This window comes from Denticeps clupeoides, chromosome 17, assembly GCF_900700375.1.
Source record: "Denticeps clupeoides chromosome 17, fDenClu1.1, whole genome shotgun sequence".
Taxonomy (NCBI): Eukaryota; Metazoa; Chordata; class Actinopteri; order Clupeiformes; family Denticipitidae; genus Denticeps; species Denticeps clupeoides.
In genome coordinates, this window is record NC_041723.1 from 8,366,614 (window position 1) to 8,386,586 (window position 19,973).

At 44.5% G+C, this 19,973-nt stretch overlaps 1 protein-coding gene across 2 annotated transcripts in view; it reads left to right on the forward strand.

The window, feature by feature from the left end:
* Positions 1-230: 230 nt before the first annotated feature.
* znf469 (zinc finger protein 469) overlaps positions 231-19,973 on the forward strand; it is a 58,266-nt gene continuing 38,523 nt past the window's right edge. Inside the window, exons 1-2 of one of the 2 annotated variants that reach the window (XM_028958447.1) lie at positions 231-318; positions 4,902-4,990. The gene's annotated coding sequence lies outside the window, so the exon portion shown is untranslated. Of the gene's footprint in view, positions 319-4,901; positions 4,991-18,981; positions 19,213-19,973 lie in introns of those variants that run through there. The other variant, XM_028958446.1, reaches the window with a different exon arrangement.

Consider the following 19,973-nt stretch of genomic DNA (forward strand, 5'->3'; position numbering starts at 1 on the left):
GGGGACGAAGACGGCGTGAAACGGGAAAAGGTGGCGAAAAACGAGGTATCAGAGGGTCAGAAATCTGCTTTCTCCTGGGGCTGTTTCTGTTTCTCTCAAACCTCACTCATCAGTCAGGGCAGGGCTCACTCCCCTCCCTCCCTCTTTCTCTCTCTCTGTCTCTCCCTCTCTCTTATTCTCTCTTCCTCCCTCTGTGTTGGATCGTAACAAGAGCCATGCGATGAATATGGGATGAGAAGAGAGGGACACTAAAGAAAGGAAGAGAAACACAGGCTAATGCACATTATTGGAGCTTGGAGCAAGTCAGCATCAATGAAGGTGAGGAGACACTGGCTGTGTGTGTTCAGTGTGTGTGCTACTAAGCATGTGATGAATATGAAGAGTTAAAAGCAAAATGGAAAATTGTTTGTAAATATATACATGTTAAAATTCGTCTACACTTCCAATGAATCTACCTGGCGAAAAGAGAAGTGATTTTTGTTAGCTGAAGTGGAATCCTCTTTTGGCTGCACACATGGAGATTATGACAAGTGTATCTCCTCAACCATGCAATTACCGTAGGTGTGTGCATGGTTTACGGTGCCATGTGCTGCCAAAAAGCAGTGGTGTACACACCTTCTGTGCATGCATTCGTGCATGTGAGTATATGTGCAAGTTGGAAGATAAAGTTTCACAAGTTTGGACATTTTTTTAACTATCAGTACACCTGCCTAGGGCAAATCTGGCTGTGGCTGGGTTGAAGCGTGAATGTTAAGTATTTTCATGAGGACATCAGCTGACTAATGAACTTTAGTGTTAATTACTGCTGATTCAAACTTCAGAGGGGCTCAGGAGGTGCACTTTGGAGGGGGGCTGGTGCTCTGCAAAATAGGTGTGCTTCAAAGACAGACAAAATCCATGACAGCTAATTAAGATTAGTGAGTTTGGTATGTCAGATGAGAGACAGGTAAAAGCTGAACAATCAGTCAGCATGTATGTAGGGCTTAGCTGTTGCATGTCAGAGCTGTGTCTTCCTAGTCTTAAAATAAATATGTAGTTCTGTATAAATCATGGCGTGTGTGCATGTGTGTATAAAACAAATCTAATATGTGTGTGTTAAAACAAAAAGTTTTGAGATTGGAGTTTTTGTGTTTTTGGAGTGTAAAGTATCACTCTCAGGTATGAGTCCCTCCTTTGAGTAATTTATTAGTTTTAGGCAGATTGTCAGATTAACAGGTAAATCTTGGGTCATTCTGAAAGGTCACTGGAATCTCAGATATTTGCCGCTGGCCCACAACTACCCCCACCCTCTCTACCTCCAGAGGCTCTTTCCACTGATGCATGCTTGGTCCTGTCCCGGACTCCCTGTGCCAAGGCAACAGTGCTTAGTTGTTTTTTATTATTTATGGAAATGTTGGCAGCATCTGGGCATAGCCATACCCTTTGAATGGCTAGCAGATGGGATGATTTGCTGGATAGAGCCCCTTCTGCAACACCTTTCCTTTCAGAGGGTTGTTCATACAACTAAATAGAGATAAGAGTCAGTTCAGTGTGTGTGTGTGTGTGTGTGTGTGTGTGTGCATGCATGTGTGTGTCCACTTGTGTCTGTATTACCCATGGAGGTCTGACCCTGTCTGCCTGACTGAAGCCCTCAAAGCAATTCAGCAAGAAGAAAAAAATGCGGCCGTGACAGAGGGTATCAGATCAGCCCAAGGTACGTCATCACGTAGGGAGCAGTGATGATGATGCACAGCGCTGTCCAGGGGTCCCATGGCATTCAGGGCGAGCTGTCATTGCTAACAGACGCTCATTGTTTCTGCGCTGGCTTCTGCTTGCTCAGCTGTGCTCTGGGGCTGTGCTCTGGAGTTGGCACAGACCTCCTTGGCTGGTCCTGCTGTCCCCAGCATCTCCAAATAGACTGCTGAACACAACAAAAACAGCGTTTAACTGGGGCATGCAAATATTTCACTGACTATGTTAGATAATAAAAGAAGGGTAATTACAATTTGTAACATCATTTGTGATATTGGTAAAATGTAATATATGGAATGGTTAATATGTGGTGCCACAGGGTTTTACCAGATGATGGACTTTTTTGGTGGAAGGAAGAGGGTTGCCAGATCTTTGAGATGTGTTGTGTTGAAGGGGGTCGTGGTTGCCAGATTTGAAACACATGCTGTAAAGAACAGACAGGGTTCGCCAGAGATGACCGCAGAAGCAGGGGGAGGGGGATAACGAGAGTCTTGAAACCCTGGAATGGAGATTACTATGCGACAAGAACAGGAGAGGAGTGACGAGTGTAGAAAGATACAACGAGGGGCAGATGAGAGAGCAGGAGAGAGAGCCTTACCAGCTGTGGGACAGCAGACAGGAGAGAGCCTGCCCACAGCCGCACAAAAGTCTCTTCACCTCATTCTACCTCCCTATCCCACATTATCATCACACATCACCTTCATCTGCCCCCCCGCAGACATGACACTGCTCTCCTGGTCTTCTCTCGGGAGTAGTGGAAGACCAGTAAGTAATGGAGCGTCTCTATCCACACCTGGATGGCAGCCTTGCAGCCACACTCTCGAACCCCATCCCCGCACACGCCCATATGTTATGAGACTTCAGGGTATACTGATCCCCCAGCCCTGGATAATGCGAAACAGGCAGCTGGAAAAGTATACAAATGCAAACATGTTCTGAGGCACAGTGTGATGGCCATTTAAATTTCCAGGACAGATCAGAAAGCACTAAATGCTGTAGTCATCCTAACCCTATTAAAGTATAGAACAGAATAGATGTACACAAGGGCTAACATGGAACAGAAGCTATGGTGCATGGTGGCAGAGTGGCAGCTTCACGCCCAGTCGATACACATGCGCTCAAATAACCACAGTATCCATTTAAATCAGCACACCCTTTTGACACAGAGCTCTTGTTTCTGACTGCAGAACTCAGGATGTAAGGGTGGCACCGCGATGGTGTTATTGCCAGTCTCAGCAGCGTTAGACGGAACACGGCTGGTTGTTTTGATCCCCTTTTTTCCTGTCTGATGGACATTAGCGCAAAGCTTTGAATAAACGGATTGAATAAAGTGCCAATCTAGTAAATTGCAGGAAATAAGAAACACGTGGGACCGGAGCCCACAAACCCATGCTGCTGGTGTAGAGCTAAAGCATCATAGACAAACTTGCAAAAAATTGGGCTCAGCATTTCCCACTAATTAAGGCGTTTAGCCACATCTTTAAGATGAGGAATGTGACATAGTTCTGTCTCTCCCTCTCTTTTCAAGAGGGAGAGTAGCCAATTAACATCTTTAGCTGTGGTGCAGGCCTTCTCTGGCTCAGGCCACAGTTGATTGATATTGCAAATTGTAAGGCTCGCTATCAGAGGCTCGCCATCACATGCGTCAATTATGAATCCTGGTTTCATAAATCCTGGAAGAAATCCTTTCTTGTCTATGGCAGGTATAGCATGAGCAATAAGGCTAATGGTACAAAGGCTTACTATTTACTAAAACGCAATGTAGAATAACTGCTTTCAGCCTGAATTTGGTTAAAAGTGTTGAAGATGACCCCTGACCCATAATCAGGTGAACATGCATAGTTTGGATAAGAGTGTGTAGCCTCAACATTCAAAAAGGCTCTGAGTGCTTGGCCCTATCAGGGATTTAGCTGATACATTTTTATGATGCCTGCCATATATAAGCAAAATTTTGTCTAGGAATTGCATACATTTTTCCAAGCATAGATTTTCTGTTTTTTTTTTATTTAATCTTCGTAACAGGATGAATCGTTATCCATATGAATGGAAAAACAACAGGAGACAACATCAATTTAAGTCTGATGTGCGTTGAAATTGAGTTTTTTTTTTTTACCAGGCCAGCAGACGTTTGTCCTTTACCTGGGGGAAGGGAGGAGGAGGAGGAGTATGACACTTGGGCAGCTTTCACTCGCACAGCAAGCAGTTTACTTCACAGACTGTAAAATATCTGCCTAAAGCTGCCTGTGGCCCACCTCCTGTATCAGTTGTATGGTTATTTAGCTGGTAGTAAAAATATACGAGCCCCACCCCTGTCAATGGGTGGCGATGAATGCTGTCTGTTTTCTGACGTGCACTTTGCAGATCAGATATTAAAGAGACTTCGATTGGATATTAATACAGAAATGGCAATAAAAATCCCATGTAAATATCTGACAGTGGCAAAAAGGCTGCCTGGTGAATGAATATGTGTGTGAGTATGTGCAAAATTAACATTTTCATTGTGATCATCCTGGAGGCTAAATATGTGAGAACTCATGGAACTTCTATTAGGTCCTTGCCAAGCAGTCAGTACGCTCCGGTTAGCTCACGCCTGGGCCTTTGCCATGTGATGGGGAATAAACTGTGAATGTGTGCGAGTGTCTGAAAATAGACAGCGAATGTGAAAGCAAGTGAGGCAGCAAGTGAACACAGCAAAGTTTGGGACAATTATTTATGCTGTTTTGAGAGCTGCTGCAGATGAAAATGAGATGTCAGGGACCACAGCCTCCCCAGTGGCAGTGCTATTGGAATCACTACAGGGATGAATGTATGTGCACACACGTGGAGGGACTGACTTGAACTGTTTCACCGACCCTGGTCCCACCACACCATAAACAAGTTTCAAGGATAGAATTTTGACTTAATGGTCCTGATTTGGAACTCTGACCCAAGAATGAACTTCAGTTTTCACTCAAATACATTTCAATTGATCTTTGTCCCGAACGCTGTTATCACCCAATTAAATAAAGTTGCAAGGTTGCAGTAGTGTGAAAATGTGTACAGTCAATTTTCTGAAAATCTGAAATTTCATTAGCAAGAAATTGCCTTTGTAATTCTTTCAAAGCCAGTGCCATTTTAACACAAAAGGTCACTTCATTTATGTTTGTACTTTTTTCCTCTTTCTTTTCTAGATGAGTTAAGTGCAAGTGGTGGGTGGGAGTAGGAGGGAATGTCAAACTGCAAAGAACCAACCTACAATGTGAAAACTGATTCATCCACAGTAAGTTCATTTCTTTTCTTTACCCCCAATATTCGAGATTTAGATTCATTTCAGCTGAGTAAACCCAGCTGGCATTAAGATCACATGCCTCAGCACTAGTGTGCAAGGTTCTAGGTGTGTGTATACAAATGTGAATGTAAGTGCTCTGCGGTCACGCTGGGCCAGGAGAGCTCCCTGAGGTGACTCCCCATGGCAAAGCGCCCAGTGTGTCATCCAACCAAACACTCTTACATTCCCAGACACTGAAAGAGCATCTGAGATTAACAGAGGAAACGCACATCTGCGGCTAATGAGTCACTGCGCATCAGTCTGTATACGTCCATTTTTACGTGATGGAAACACGGAGAGGGAGGAAGAGAATGATGCTAGATGTGTTAGTATGTGTGAGTGAGAGAGGGAAATGTGTCTGTTTATGTATGTCTGTATACACAGTGTATATACATACACAACCCCTGGGTACATCCTACCACAACCTAACTGCCGTGTCACATCACTTGCTTGGGCTTGAGGTGATTTGGAATTTTACACTAATGAATCCAGGCTCAAGCAAAGTGTGTTCTACTAATATAAAAAAGGGCAGTGGTGACTGAGCAGGTACGGAAGTGGACTTGTAACCAAAGGGTTGTGGGTTCAAATCCCAAACTGACAAGGTGCCACTGATGTCCCCTTGAGAAAGGATCATCACTCTGCTCCCCGTGTGCATTTCATGGCTGCCAACTGCTCAAAGGTGATGGCTTAAATGCAAAGGACACATTTTGTTGTGTGCACTGTGCTGTGTATCACAAGAACAAAATAATATAATATAATATAATCAGATGCTCACAGTGGTCTGACGGTTAGTGACATTACACCTTCAAAGTGCCACCTTCTTAATTTGTGTGGGCGTAGTTTGCCATGGGTTTCCTCTGGGCTCTTCGATTTCCTGCCACTGTCCAAAGGCATGTACACTAGGTGACTTGGCAACTTTGAAATCTGTAGGTGGGACTGAAGTACTAACTGAGTACTAGCCGAGTCAAATATTGCAAGAAAAGGCAAACAATGACTGAGCGACTGGAGGCGGCCATCTTGCCTTTTATGAGTTGTGTTGCCCCACCTCTTCGTTGCTCCTGGTCATGTGAACAGAATCATGTGACAGTGTGTTTGCCTTGTTGTGGGCTGACACCTTGCCCTGGTTGAGTCCATGCCTTGTGCACAGAGACCCTGGATGGGATCCAGCTGCTTCAACCTAGGACTAAGCAGTTGAGGAAAGTGAGTGAATGATAAAATAATATAATTCATATAATGTAATATGCAGTGATGATATTAGTTGAATAAGAAAGATAGTATTTTTTAAGAATATTTAAATATCATTGGTCCATTTCAAATTGGGTTCTTCTAAAAAAAATGTCAAATGCTGTGTTAGGCAGAGAGCAGGTGATGTATGCATGAGTGAGGAAGAGTCCATAATGCAAAATGTGTGTGCAGTATTTATGCAAGACTGCATACTTCTGCCAGTGCAAGAGCTATTGGTGAACTCCTTATGCATGAATGTACATGAATGTTCATGTGTGTTTGTGTTAGAGAGAGTGAAAGATAGAGAGAAGGAAGAATGTGCCTTCTGAGATTTAAAGAGAGATCATAAATGACACTCTTATGCACACACACGCGTCTTGTTTAATATTCTTGACAACTTGGGGCAATAACTGTGTAAGGAATAAATTACAAATATATAATTACCCCTATATAACAAAATATCTCCCAGGTCTCCCTACCTTTGTGGTCCCCAATTAGGTATAAACCTACACACACACAAGGATGAGATGAGCGCTCTGAGTCATGGTAATGTAATGTCAAACAACGTCATCTATAATCAGACACGGAGCATAACATAGACTGGGTCCGAATCTGAAGGAGGATATTAACGGCATGATACCATAATAATAATAAACAACAATAAACAAACAGGAAGCAAATATTCAATCAAAAAAAATAATGAATTGTTCTATTCTGCATGGCTCCCTTCTTATTAGAGGCATATTTCATTGCCGAAGTTATGTGTGGAAAAAGATGGTTTTGTACAGATTTGAAAGGCAACTTTACTGGTAATGGTAGTTACTGGAACCAGTTACTGGAACAACTCTAGAATCTGGGCAATGTGCTGAGAAACTGATTTCTTGGAATAGCATTAGAATGGTGTAAGGTTTTTTTCCTGGAATTACAGCAACATATTCGATTATGCAAGCACTGCCGCATGCGGGGTTACCTGACGGAAGAATCCCCACAGGCCGGAGAAACATTGACCCGACTGGTGTTGATGGGGAATCGAGGGCTTGCTTCTTTGGAAGCCGGAGAAAGATGGGGTAACGGACGCCGATTCAGCACAGATATGCAGAAGGAGAGACAGAGGGAGAAACACAACGCCACCATCTGTTTGCCACATGCAAACCCCATAGCAGTCACATAAATCTCAGATGCGCTCAGCAGCGCAGGGTCACATTCCGCCTGGCTATCTCAACTGCACAAAAAGTGGGGTTTATACTTCTCCCCTGGAGAGAACAGTGGGACAGTGGGATGAATTAACTATAGTTTTTATTATTTATTTGTTTGTTTGTTTGTTTATTTATTTATTTTCTTTGGCAATCAAAATGATGACCAAAGATGCGAAAGATTCGAATTACACACTAAATTGGTCAAATATGTGTTTATTTTAGTCTGTGTTAAACAAATTGAGTCCTGGCCAGTTTAGCTGAACTACCATGTCTAACTGTGAAGCTTGTGCTCTGTTTGCCTTCAGTACACATATTCTTCTGTAAATATTTTCTCCTGGACCCGTGCAGCGGTGGAAATACTGCCCAGCCCCCGTCTGCATTTAGAAGCACCATCGCCATCCGCACGGTCCTCTCTCGCTCTCTCCCACAGCTGTGGGTCATCCAGGTCAGTGTAAAGACATCGCTGGAGAGCGGCTGGGTGGTTTGGCTTTTCCTGCGGCGTACAGATGGTGAGGAGACATTGTTATGGCGATTCTCTCGACCTTCAGCGCTTTGTTATGACAGCGGCGTAGAAACGTCGGCGAATTTTCAGGCCGACAGCTCAGGTGCTCACGTATATATACGCTCAACAGCCAGCACCTGTAGGTGCATATTAACACAATGCTGGTGTGCAGTGTTAATGGAGACAGGTTGGCAATTCCGAGCGCTTGTGGGTGCTTTTGTGATAGCGTCAATAATCTGGCCCGGTCCTTATCGCAGTTAGTGACTGCTCCAATTAAATTCAAAATCCTAATTCTCTGGAACTCGCACATGTTTATTATGCCTCACTGTGAAAAATAAAGTTTTAGTACCAGATGTGTGTATTGAGCAAGGAAAGCACGAAATTCATGACACCCGTGTGCTTTCTTGTGGCTGTGAGGGTCCATGCATCACCTTTACGTAACTCTGGAGGATTGTGCTCCACCCCACGCCCCTCTTTTTGAGTATAAAGTGAGGTCAGCGCATGCCAGGTGCCTAGCCAAGAGTACAGAACTTGCACTTTGGCTTGCAAAGAGGCACAAATGTGCTTAATTAGACAATTGGATGGTAATTATGGTAATTTGAGACGACTTAAGCCTCAAGTAGTAAAAGTGGGACACTGCAATTCAACTTCTGCCATTGGTCCTTGATACAGTGAAAAATTGCAGATCGTATTTCTCTGTGCATGACGTAATATTAACAGCCTCGCTTGTTGGGCTCCGCAGGATTCTACATTGTCATATTTGTATAGTGTTGCTGATGTGTTTTGTTCTGTTCTGTGTTTAATGCCGATCCAGCTGTGGAATGAGTGTATCACTTGAGCCAACCTCTTGGCTGTTTAGGTGTCGTCATGGTGATGTCGTTTGCCTAAGGTCAAGAATATGGCGTGAACTTTGTTCTCTAGGCTTTAAGGTTCCCTTAGCAAAGACTTTTTGTAGGGGACGATGATGAAATACGATGGGAATTATGCACTTCCCAAACCCAAAAGCTGTCTTCATGATGTTTACCAGCGGCTTAGACTTAAATATTCATAGAGGTACCGTTAATTTAAACTGCTTCCCAGAATTTATATAATTTGAGGTCAGCAAAACTGGGTGAGATGATATTTTGTAAACCCCAAGACTTGGATGTGGTGGTTAAGATAACTGCCTCACCATTTCTAAGATGCGGAGCCACACATCCTGAATTTTGGTCTGATTTCATGGAAATTTAGATAAATTCTCATCATTTTGGTAGTGCAATTACATAATAACATGGTTGCCATAGATGATTTACCACTAATGTTATGTTCCCTGTTTACAAAAAAAACTGATGCTTTTTACCCGTTTCAGGAGTTGTGGGCAAGAAGAACTAGCCAAAAAGGACCCAAACATGACTTCACATCTATGCTATGGATGAACCAATGGAAGAAAAAAAAGGAATGGAGGAAAAAACAAGTCTTGTTATCCATTCATCATAGATGAAGGAACTGTTGGCATGGACTGGTATCCTGCTGCTTTTCCAGTAACAGAGAAAAGTTCCCAGCACAAAAAGGCCTAATCTCCGCACAACACTGGACTGTCAAGAGTCCCCTTGCTAATCACTGAGCCTGACGTTCCTCATGTCTTGCTTGCCAGTCTGAACAACACATGGCTGGCCCCAGTAGACAGTGAGCAAATCAGAAAGGCCAACTGCACACAACTGTGCTGCTCTAGTAAGCTGGGCCAGTAAGCATTGGTTCCAGTAGTTTTCAGTGATGTACCACCAGTACAGCTAGTAGATTGGATCAGCAGTTACGGTGATGCAGAGCCCTCTGCCATTTGCTTGACAAATAAATGCTAATTAGAGTGTTCCAAACCACTAGTCATTTTCTTTTATACACCATTTTGATGATTTCTACATTGTAGAAGAAAGGTGAAGGCTCAAAACTATGAAATAACGTACATTAAGTTATGGAGTAAACAAACAAAAAAGCAACGTATTTCATACATAAGGCTCTTCAAAGCAGAAAACATTTGATGTTATAACAACATTTCACACCCTTGGCTTTTCTCAGTCACCAAACAGGGACAATGTGAACGGTTTTCTGACAGTCCACAAAGAGTTCCAATGTTGAAAACTTGTTGGCTGCTTTTCCTTCGCTCATGTTAATGAGCGTCTTATGAAACTGGTCATGATGATGCCAAAAGCGTCATGTCATGTAGGTCAGGAGAGGTGCTTCTGAAGAATCTGATTCTTGAGTCATACCATGCATTCTTCTTTTTAAAAAAAGGTGTGTAGTTATAATGTTATGGCTGATCAGTGGGCATGTTGTTTCCTATCAGTCACTGTGTTCAGTGGTAATTTTATCAATGCCTGTGCAGCTGAATGCTGTAGCCTTTAAAAAGCCAGCCATTAAAAAGCTCACTAAAGGCCCTGCCAAAGAATGCCTTTAGATCACCTGTCCTCCGGCTGTCTTTATTAAATAAGGTGTGAAACATGATTTTGGCATAAGCTGTTTAAGGGCGATTAGAAACCATTTGCCTCAACGTCCTGTGATGATAACCAGTGACCAGGAAATGAAGGGATTTTGCCTTAAGTACTCCACGTGGAGGAAATACGGCCACAACACAACCAGGTTCTCTTCTCTCTTTTAAAGCTCTCTCCATTCTTTCTCTCGTGCACATTTTGCCTTTTATCCTGTGCCAAAAAAAAAGTCTTTGGACATGTAAGTTGAGGTGGAGCGGCAGAAGAAAGGAGAAGAAAGGGGGACAGTTCTGAAGGAATATGGCTCATATTAATCGAGAAATATTGCTTTACCTCATCTGAACCAAATTACGGGGACTGAACTTGGTGTCCTCTTTCTACGGGCTAGCGGCCATGGCGCTGTCCAGATGGGCAAGGATGTGCCGGAGCGTCGGATCTGTCACCACATCGACGAGAGCATAAAGCCCTGGTGTGTGGCGCTCCTGCTGGGATGCTGACGCAGGGCCCTGGCATGGGCTCTTATTGGCCGGGGGGCTTTGGACAACTCCCAGATCATCCGCCCTGTTTGTCCTCGGTGTGTGTAATGGGACCTGTTAGGAATGATCAGAATGCTGGAGGACATCTTTAAGGTTTATGCGAGGGGAAGTCAAGATTAGCATGCATTTAATTGTTCATAGCGCTCTGTTGTACCGGTCAGCATTTGACCGCACAATTACGATGATAGATTGCACCCCACCAGAGAGTGTTTGGGGACTCACGCTGGCCATTGGCTGGGGGATTAGCATAGTATGTTTGTGGGTCTTGCTGGTATGGGGCCAGTATCAGGAACAGGTGTTCAGTATTAGACTCCCTAAAGGAATTTTAATGTCTTGGAGTTATTACCGTTGCTTCAGGAGGGTCTCTGATGTGTGGCTGCATCGTGAAATCATGAGAAATTTTGAATTTCTGCTGGCTCAGTGATGCTGTATGTTAATGGTTCTATGTGCCATTTGTCTCAGGGAATTGTATTTTGAAACCAAAGTTGGAAATAAAATATGAGTGCAGATACTCTGGGTCCACTACAAGGCAATTTTGATCCTGTTACAGGACGTCCTCATCCCCAGGGCACAAGCCTCAATGAACGGTTAAGCATCAAAATTATGTAAATTAAATGCAAGACATGAATCCAAATGAAGGAATGTCTTCTGGAAAACTGGCACGTATACCTCCAGTGGAGTAATCTGTGATGAGGAGCCCTTCTGGTGGCACATGATTTACACACCATGTTTTCCCAGCTCTGTGTAAGATGCTGGTGTGTAATTATTTCTGATTCCCAGAAGACAAACTTTTAAAATAATTTTTATTTTATAAACAGTGAACACAGTCCAAATGCTAAATCTTTTATGGTGGCAGGAAATAATGGCCATTGATGTTTGTCTTTCTTTACATTTTTTACATTGTTTGTAAATGAATATGTCATATTTCTCATCATTGGTGCTTTATCTTATAAACACTTCTTTGGTTGGGTGGTTCAGTAATGTGAGCTAATTAATTCTATTTCATTAATATCTTAAATGATGGTTCTGAATGAGTGCACTGATGGATGATTAATGGGTATCATTATGGTTTTTAAATAGGTCTTCCCTGCTTGTCCTTTGTGTGTTAAGTAAATATTTGTTGTAGTCGGCCCAGGCCATTAAACAGAAGCTGTCATTGTATCTCTGCCTGGATTGTGTAAGAGCATTGTGTTACGGCCACCCCCCTCCACACCCGACTCTCTCTCTCTCTCTCTCTCTCCAAAAAAAGGGCCTTTACGAGACAGGCCGAGGCTTTGATATTTTTCGAAAGCTTACCTCGCATGAAAAAACACATAAATTAAATCTGTCAGATGCTGATGCCGACAGCGGTCCTGTGGAATGTGGACTATGGCTGCTGCTGTTCTTGGAGGTGAGCTGAAAGCTAGAGCCCATTGGCCCGATGATGAACGGAAGATATGAAAGTACAGTGCGACTAGGGTTCTTACAGGCCGAGTGATCGCGCCAGCACTTCTGCCCTTTGACCCCTCCCTGCCCCTGTGGGACTTCAGAGCATGAATGCAAACGGGCCAGTGCGGGGTGGACGTGCGCGGTTTAAACACAGACTGGCATTATCTCTGTCTTCTGTCCCTGTCAAAGGACAGGGCACTAAATATACACTCGCGCTAGGCCTTCCCAGGCTGCTCTGGGCTCCGGCGAACGTAGCCGCCACATGGTCCAATGGCCAATGACATCGCAGCCGACCTCTACTGAAAGTATTTTTAAGGTCGATTACAGGGTGCAGAAACTTCTGATGGTGAGGTGCTGCTTTAAAGGCCTCATATTAAAGGTTTATGCGGAGGACCCGGAGAGGGCCGCCGCTGCCTAACCCCCCCGACCGTTCTTACCACATACGCCTACAGGAGGCGCCGTTGATGAGCGCATGGGTTGAGTTCCAGCGTGTGTGCGCTTACAAGTGCGTATGTGTTTGTGGCTATTTGGTTTTTGTTTTTGTGTGAGAAACAGATTTTATGTACTTGCTGTGATGCACGCTCAGTCTGGACCATCACTGAGACTTGTGTGGGAGGGTGTAGTGCGTTCTGCTTAACTCTCACTTACTCACACACACACACACACACACACACACACACACACACATACACACAACAAAAAAACACACACACACACACAAAGATTATACTTTCTCACATTCAAACTTACCCAAATGCTTGCCAGCGTTCCATGCACAAATTCTGCTCAATTCTACTCTCCCTGCCCACTCTACTGCTCTCTGTATAATTCACTCACTTTTCCCTTGTCCACAGACATAAATAATAAACGGTCGAAATGTGTGTTGCCACCGGGAGTGGGGGGGGGTACAGTGCCCGGTATTCAACTTTCTAGGGGGTTTCTGTGGGCGCAGGGTGGCTTCTTCACGAGAAGAAGAACGCCATTGATGGGGCAAAATTGGGGGTGCTATTCAAAGGCCCATTTGTGTCTGTGAGAGCAAAGTGAAACTATATTTGCTCTGGGTCACTGGTTGTAACTGCACTGAAAACACAGGCAGTCCTATAAGTAGCCCAGGCTTGAAACCATTCTGCAGCAGTGAAAGTATTGAAATGCACCACATTTTATCCATTTGTCCGCTGTCAGCTCAGCCCAGCAAGGATTTGTTGCTCAATCTCACCTTTAGCCCCATCTTCCTGTCCGGCCTATTTTATTCCTTTGCTCTGTCGGCACATGGAAGCCCACACACACAATCAGTTTACATAGGAGAACAGCTGTAGCACAGAATAAACACAGTCCAACAGAGGGGAAAATGGTTTGGAAATATCCAGAACTTTTTCTCTGTTTTTTTTTTTTTTTTTTTTTGTTCTTTGTTTCGTCTTTAATTTTTTTAAAACACATGGGTGGTATCGGAGAGACAGGAACACAGCCCAGCCCTGAATAGCAGAAAAATACCAGAGCTTCTGATGGGAGGATGCCCATGAATGGGCTCTTTGAGAGGCGTTCTGTTTGCTTTTCCCCTCTGTCCCTCTTCCTCTTCCCTTCTGTCCTCCCTCTCTCTCTCGCTCACATGGGAAGAGATGCATATCAGGCTTGCATTCTTTGTGATAACACAGGCACACCTGTATCCATCAATGAAACATCTCAATTACATTCAATATAACCTCACAGCCACACCGTATACCTGCGGCCACACATAATAGTAATAGCAAGGCCGCTACTCACTGAACATCTTCAGTCAGGTCAAGGTGCTTGTCCTCTTGCAGGTCATGTGATGTGCAGGTCAGTCTGAGGTTATGGTGGTCGGCAAAGCAATCCCCCCTCCTCTCTGCTTCCCTCTTGGCCCTGGGAACATCCTCACTCCGGCTCGGCACGGCGCGGTGAGTACACATCGCCCAGCTGCAATGTCCACAGCAGCAGCCAGCACGGCCTCTGTTTGCCCTGGTGAGCGCTTGGCTTCGCCGCCACCCCATTGTACGGCCTCAAAACCGGCATCACCATGGTGTGATGGGCCTGCTCTTCCCATTGAGCCCTCTGCTGCAGTCACCTGAGGTGTGAAATTCCAGCACGACCGACCCAGGTGTGGCCCCCCCAGGGCCTGTCTGATCTATAGCGACCCAGCCCAAACTCCTAGAACAGCTTGTCTGTCCTCTGGGGCTCCCAGTGGCCTCTGACATATACATAGCATCAGGTACAAACACACACTCACATCTACACACACAGTCTTGTGCGGTCTGGCCACTGCAGCATGCAAACGTGCACGGGCAGATGCACTCAGAGGGTGCTCGGCCTAATCCCTCATATCAACTGTTTATACTAACACAACAAGAGAGAGATACAAAGCCACACACACTGACACAAATACATTCTGCATCACATATACACACACAGAAAGCACATATTTAGAAATATGCACAAGCACATATCATACAATTCACATAGTCCAATATTGTTTGATTTGGTTGTATTCTTATATCAGCTATATCATGACATACTTTATTCAGATGGTAACCCTGCATGTTAGCGCTACCATTTACTTATGGTATCTTCATCAGCCCCAGGCTGACAAAAAAAAGAGAAAAAGAGAAATTGCAGGTCTGATAACATGATCTTTCCATCACCGTGTTTTTCCACAGAAGGCACTGTGACACATATGGATGAAATATGGAGGCTCCTATAAGGACAGCATTAGCCTTTTGGCAGTCGTCTTAATGAGCTTTATCTGACAGACGTTCAGATCTTTGCAGACTCCTGGTGGTGCTGTATTTCCTCCAACTTTCATTGTTTTTCCTCGAGATTTGTATTGATTTGGAAATAATTTTGTATCACCTCCCTTATCTACCTTGAGCTGGTGGGTTTTTTCCTCCTTTGCTACTCTGTTTAACCCAGAAAGCTTCTGGGAACTTTTACAGGAAAGGCAGATTTTATGTTTTGTCTGATCAGAATCACTTTGATGTCAGGTGATTTTCCTTGAGAATTATTTTGAAACGTGCAAAATTTAGCTACAACGCCCATAATGAAGGGATTATATGTAGAATCAAACTATTCAAGGTTTTTCAAATCGATCTTTAAATAGTAATGACTTTAGCATCTGATTCAAGAAAGGAGTCTGTCTTTAGTTCAGATTTTACATGAAAAAGTTCATATATTTTTAAAAGCTGGTGAAGTGTAGTCTATATTCATGAAACATATTTTTATAGATGATTATAGATCTACCATTTGTGCCCAGCTCTGTCCTCAGATTGGTCGGAAGATGTAATATGTAATCTCTAGCGGTGAGGTTAGAGTGAAAATGTATTCCTTTCCATGACTTTACAAGAATCTTTGGTGGCCATCAAATTCCAGTGAGGTGCAATACAAAGTAATGGAAAGTGCATTGTGGTACAAGCAGTTCATGTCCAAAATATTTACTATGTCATGTATGGCATTAAATACCTTCTTTAGAACTGCAAACTTCATTCTGTGCCGCTGAAGAAAATGTACTGCATCTCTGAGGAAGTGACCCACTCTTTTTCTAGATAGAAAACTCATTCTAAGTTGATGCCTAGCTACAAGTGATTATACCCATGCAATACAATGCATGTCTGCATGCCATATTAATTTTCTTCTTGTAGATGCCCCTAAATTAATTGAGTGCACCTTTAAAATGTGGTCCCTGTCATCCATTCTCAGCAGTTATCAAGGTCATCAAGGCAACCAGACTTTCCCACCACTGCCTGTCAGTTCCCGGATGACATTCCTCCTAGGCTGTATGTTGACCATTTTCACAAACCTGTTTACCATGTTGGGCACACATGGAGTGCCACTTGAATAAGCCACTATTGCTAACCACCATGCTATCTTGACAATATTTGATACTTATGAATAATCTAGGAATAATGATCTAAAAGACCAGCGATATGCTGTATATGTGTTAAAAATATATGTTGTTCTGTGGAAAAAAAAGAAAATTCTAGTCTGCAGCCACACAGTCAAAGTGGAAGTCCCAGTGGCACCCTGTTAGTACGTCGCCTTTTGTTTGGAAATGTGGTTTCTTTGCGTGTTTGCTGTGAGCTCAATCCGCTTAGCCAGCAGGCTCTGCGAGCAGCGCAGTTGATTTCCAGAGTACCCCAGATATCTAATCACTCTTCTTTGTGAGCATAAAATATGGAACTTTTCCTAAACTCTTTGCTAATTTGGCATACGTTGAAACGATAAATATTCTTTTAATCAGAGCCTTCCAGTGGCAGGGTGCAGTATGAAGGGTATGAATCTATTTTGCCTAACGAGTCACTGGAGTCCTGTTGTGTGCTGCCATCCCATGTGTAACCTACTGTGTATCTTTGTAGACTTTACGTCCCCCTCGCTTTCTCTGTTCATTGTTAAATGTGACATTTTCATAGGCAAAACATCATGGAAAATAATTGGTGTCATGCCATCACTTTGTAGGTTTGTTTACTTCATTTTGACTTCATCATTATTTCCACTGTACCTGTTTGGGGGGTATTTGAGAGTACAGACGGAATGGAAAGCAGGTTTCTGCACTTTCAGTGGCTCAAAAGAGCCCCTAGCGGTGGACATCTGGTACAGCACCCCCACATTCACATCCACACTGGTGCGTGGAGCACCTGAGTGGTGACAGCCTCTTATTATTCTGGCATTTTCCTTTGTACATTTTCACAAAATCACATCCATGTTTTCCAGCCCCTGTAATGATGGCAGGAGAGGCTGACAGCCCATTAGAAGGGGAATAAATATAGCACAGGGATCATCCATGGATCTGCAAGTGAAGAGAGCGATTAGGGAATAAGACGGTGTGTTTAAGTTCCGTGTGTTTCGCCAGGTTGGGGAGATTAGAGAGCATTCCGTACAAAGGGGCCTGGCCACCACCAATCCATCTCTCCCTGAGCCACATGTGTGCCTCGGTGACACGGATGATGGCAGGCTGTAACTTTAGACGCAGTTTGAGTTAGGGTTTGTGGAGCTGTGTAAATTTGACACCGTTATGCCACTAAGTACATTCTGTTTTTGTTTAGGTGTTAATGTTCCAGTCTAAGTGTCTCCTGAGAAACATTTTCTTACTTTTTGCTTTCTGTACTTTCATGCCATGAATAAATTTAGTTTCCCCTCACAATACTTTACAGTCCTTTTCACATCCCTGGCAATACCTATTGCCTAGCAGTGGCTTTATCCTTCTGCCCTTGTTTTTTGTCGCGCCCCTTCTTTGTTTAGTGCTACTGTAAATAGTTTATTTCTTTCATTTTCATGTCTCTTCTCTTCTCTTTCATTACATTTTCTCTCTATCCTCGAAAAGAGAAGTGAACCTGATGCAATTTATCAACATTTGCGTAACCATAGCAGTGCTGCAAAACAGGCAAGCTTCTATGTCAGGGATGAAAAGAGACATCATTAACCGGGCGGGGCCGGTCTACTGACATTTCTAATTTCAAACACGACCACGGGCTTCATTTACATAAAATAATGAGCTCAGAGACATGACCATCTGCAGAGAACAACAACAAAAAAAATAAACCTCTGTGAAGAAAGTGACTTTTCTCGCAAAGGTGAAGTCTAATCCATGGAAAGCAGAGAGGAGAGGGGGTTTCCGCTCAATCTTCTTCACTCAGCGAGGCGGCAATTTCAGACGTGCTTTTGAACGTGGCGTAATTGTTACCTTTTACACTCGGCACACAACATTTCAGATCTTTTCCATCCACTTGAATAAATATGGGTTTGAAACATTGTGATAAGTCTGCCCCCCCCTCTCTCTCGCTCTCTCTCTCTCTCTCTCTCTCTCTCTCTCTCTTCCCTTCTGCCTCTCATGCGCCATACTGGTTTGCTTTAGCCTGGTTTGGCCTGCATGTGGTGGCAAGGGGGGTTTGGTTGCGCCCGCTCCATCCCTCGTGCCCAGCCCCTCTCATAATTACAGACGCTCCGTAGCTCTCCTTAAAGGCCCGCTCTGCAGGCTGTTGTAGCATTCAAGATCCCGTTGGCACTGGAAGGGAAGACAAAAAAAAAGACAAGACAAGGAACTGATATGTCAGGAGCGCAGAAAGTAGCTTCTTCATTTAGTTTTCATGTTTAAAGGAGTGTATGGTGCATTGGTGATTAAGCCTTAAACACTACACACTCACACACATTCCTGCATCTTCTTAACGTCAAGCTGTCTGTTTGATCCGATGTTTCCTACAGTAAGCTTTAATTAAAATCTTCAACAACACTGATTAAAGTGTTTTTTTGCCCCCTCTCTCTTTCTCACCGCACTTCTCTTTCCTGTCTGTTTGTCTCCACAGCTGTCATTGCTGTCCTCTTTCTCCACTGTCTGTCTCCTCTCCCTTTCTCTTCCTTCCCCCCACCTCGCTGGCTTTTTTTTTTTTTTTTTCTCGTTTCTTCTGCGCAGCACTGTGCTGGCAGGCCACGGGGCTGGAGGTTTTCTTTGGCAACTCTTTCCCCCCTCTCTCTTGGCTGGGACAGGATCTGGAGCGTGCTACTGGCTGGAGTGCGTACGGGAGGGTGGGGGGAAGCGAGGCCGGGGGCGTGGTCTCCAGCTGGTAATGAAGACTTCTCTTTTCATCCTCAGTGTGCAGAGTCTGAGTGGACGGGCCCAGGGGCTGCGCGGCTCCAGCGCAAACTCTTTCTTTCTCTCCCTCTATGTCTGTCTCTCTCTCTCTCTCCCTCCCTGTCTCTCCCTCTGTCTCTCTTTTTCTCCCGCTGTCTCTCCCTCTGTCCCTGTGTGAAACTCCTGCACTTTAAGGACCGGTCCCAGTGATGAGGCATTGGCCGGTGGCAGTCCAGCTCTGTTGCTGCTGAGGTAAGCACTGCCGCTGTCACCCACCCTGTCTGTCTGTCTGTCTGTCTGTGTCATTGTGTCTAGGTGGGCGTGGAAAGTTGGGGGGGGTGTCTTATGTCTCTACACACACTCCTCCTCACTCAAACACACACACACACACACACACACACACACACACATTTTTAGCATGCGGTGTTGACAGATTGAGTAATGCCTGCAGTTGTGTGTGTGTTTCATTGAACTTTATTGAGTGTGTCTGGGCAACATGTGCCGAGTGTGTTTATACACTCAGCTGATGAATGCAGAGCAGTGCCACCACAAGTGTGTGTGTGTGTGTGAGAGAGGTAGGTGTCAGATAATCAGTGTGTGAGTTCTTTAAAGGAAGAATAGGCGAGTGTGTCAGCATGGCAGAGCTGTGATGGTCTGTTTTTAGCTTTAGCCTCCCTGTGAGTGGGGGGTCTTGCTGGGAGCCACTGGATGCTGCAGTGTTGAGTGAGGGGTTATTGGCACTAGGCTGGGGTTATTGACTGGCTAGCAGGGTTGGCGGTGGCCTTGCTACCCTGGTGCGTTGACAGCGAGGGGAAGGGTAACCCAGGGCAAGGGGTCCTGGCATGTCAGTTGGTCGAGACTGGCCTGTCACCACGGTGGTGTTTATTTGTGCTGCTGATTGAGTCTGTTGTGGTGGGAGGGGAGGGTGGGGGGGGGTCAGTGGCTGTTTGCACTCATCTGTGTAAACACGTGCGGGACAGACGAAGGTCTGCTCAGCTGCTGGGCCGAGTCTG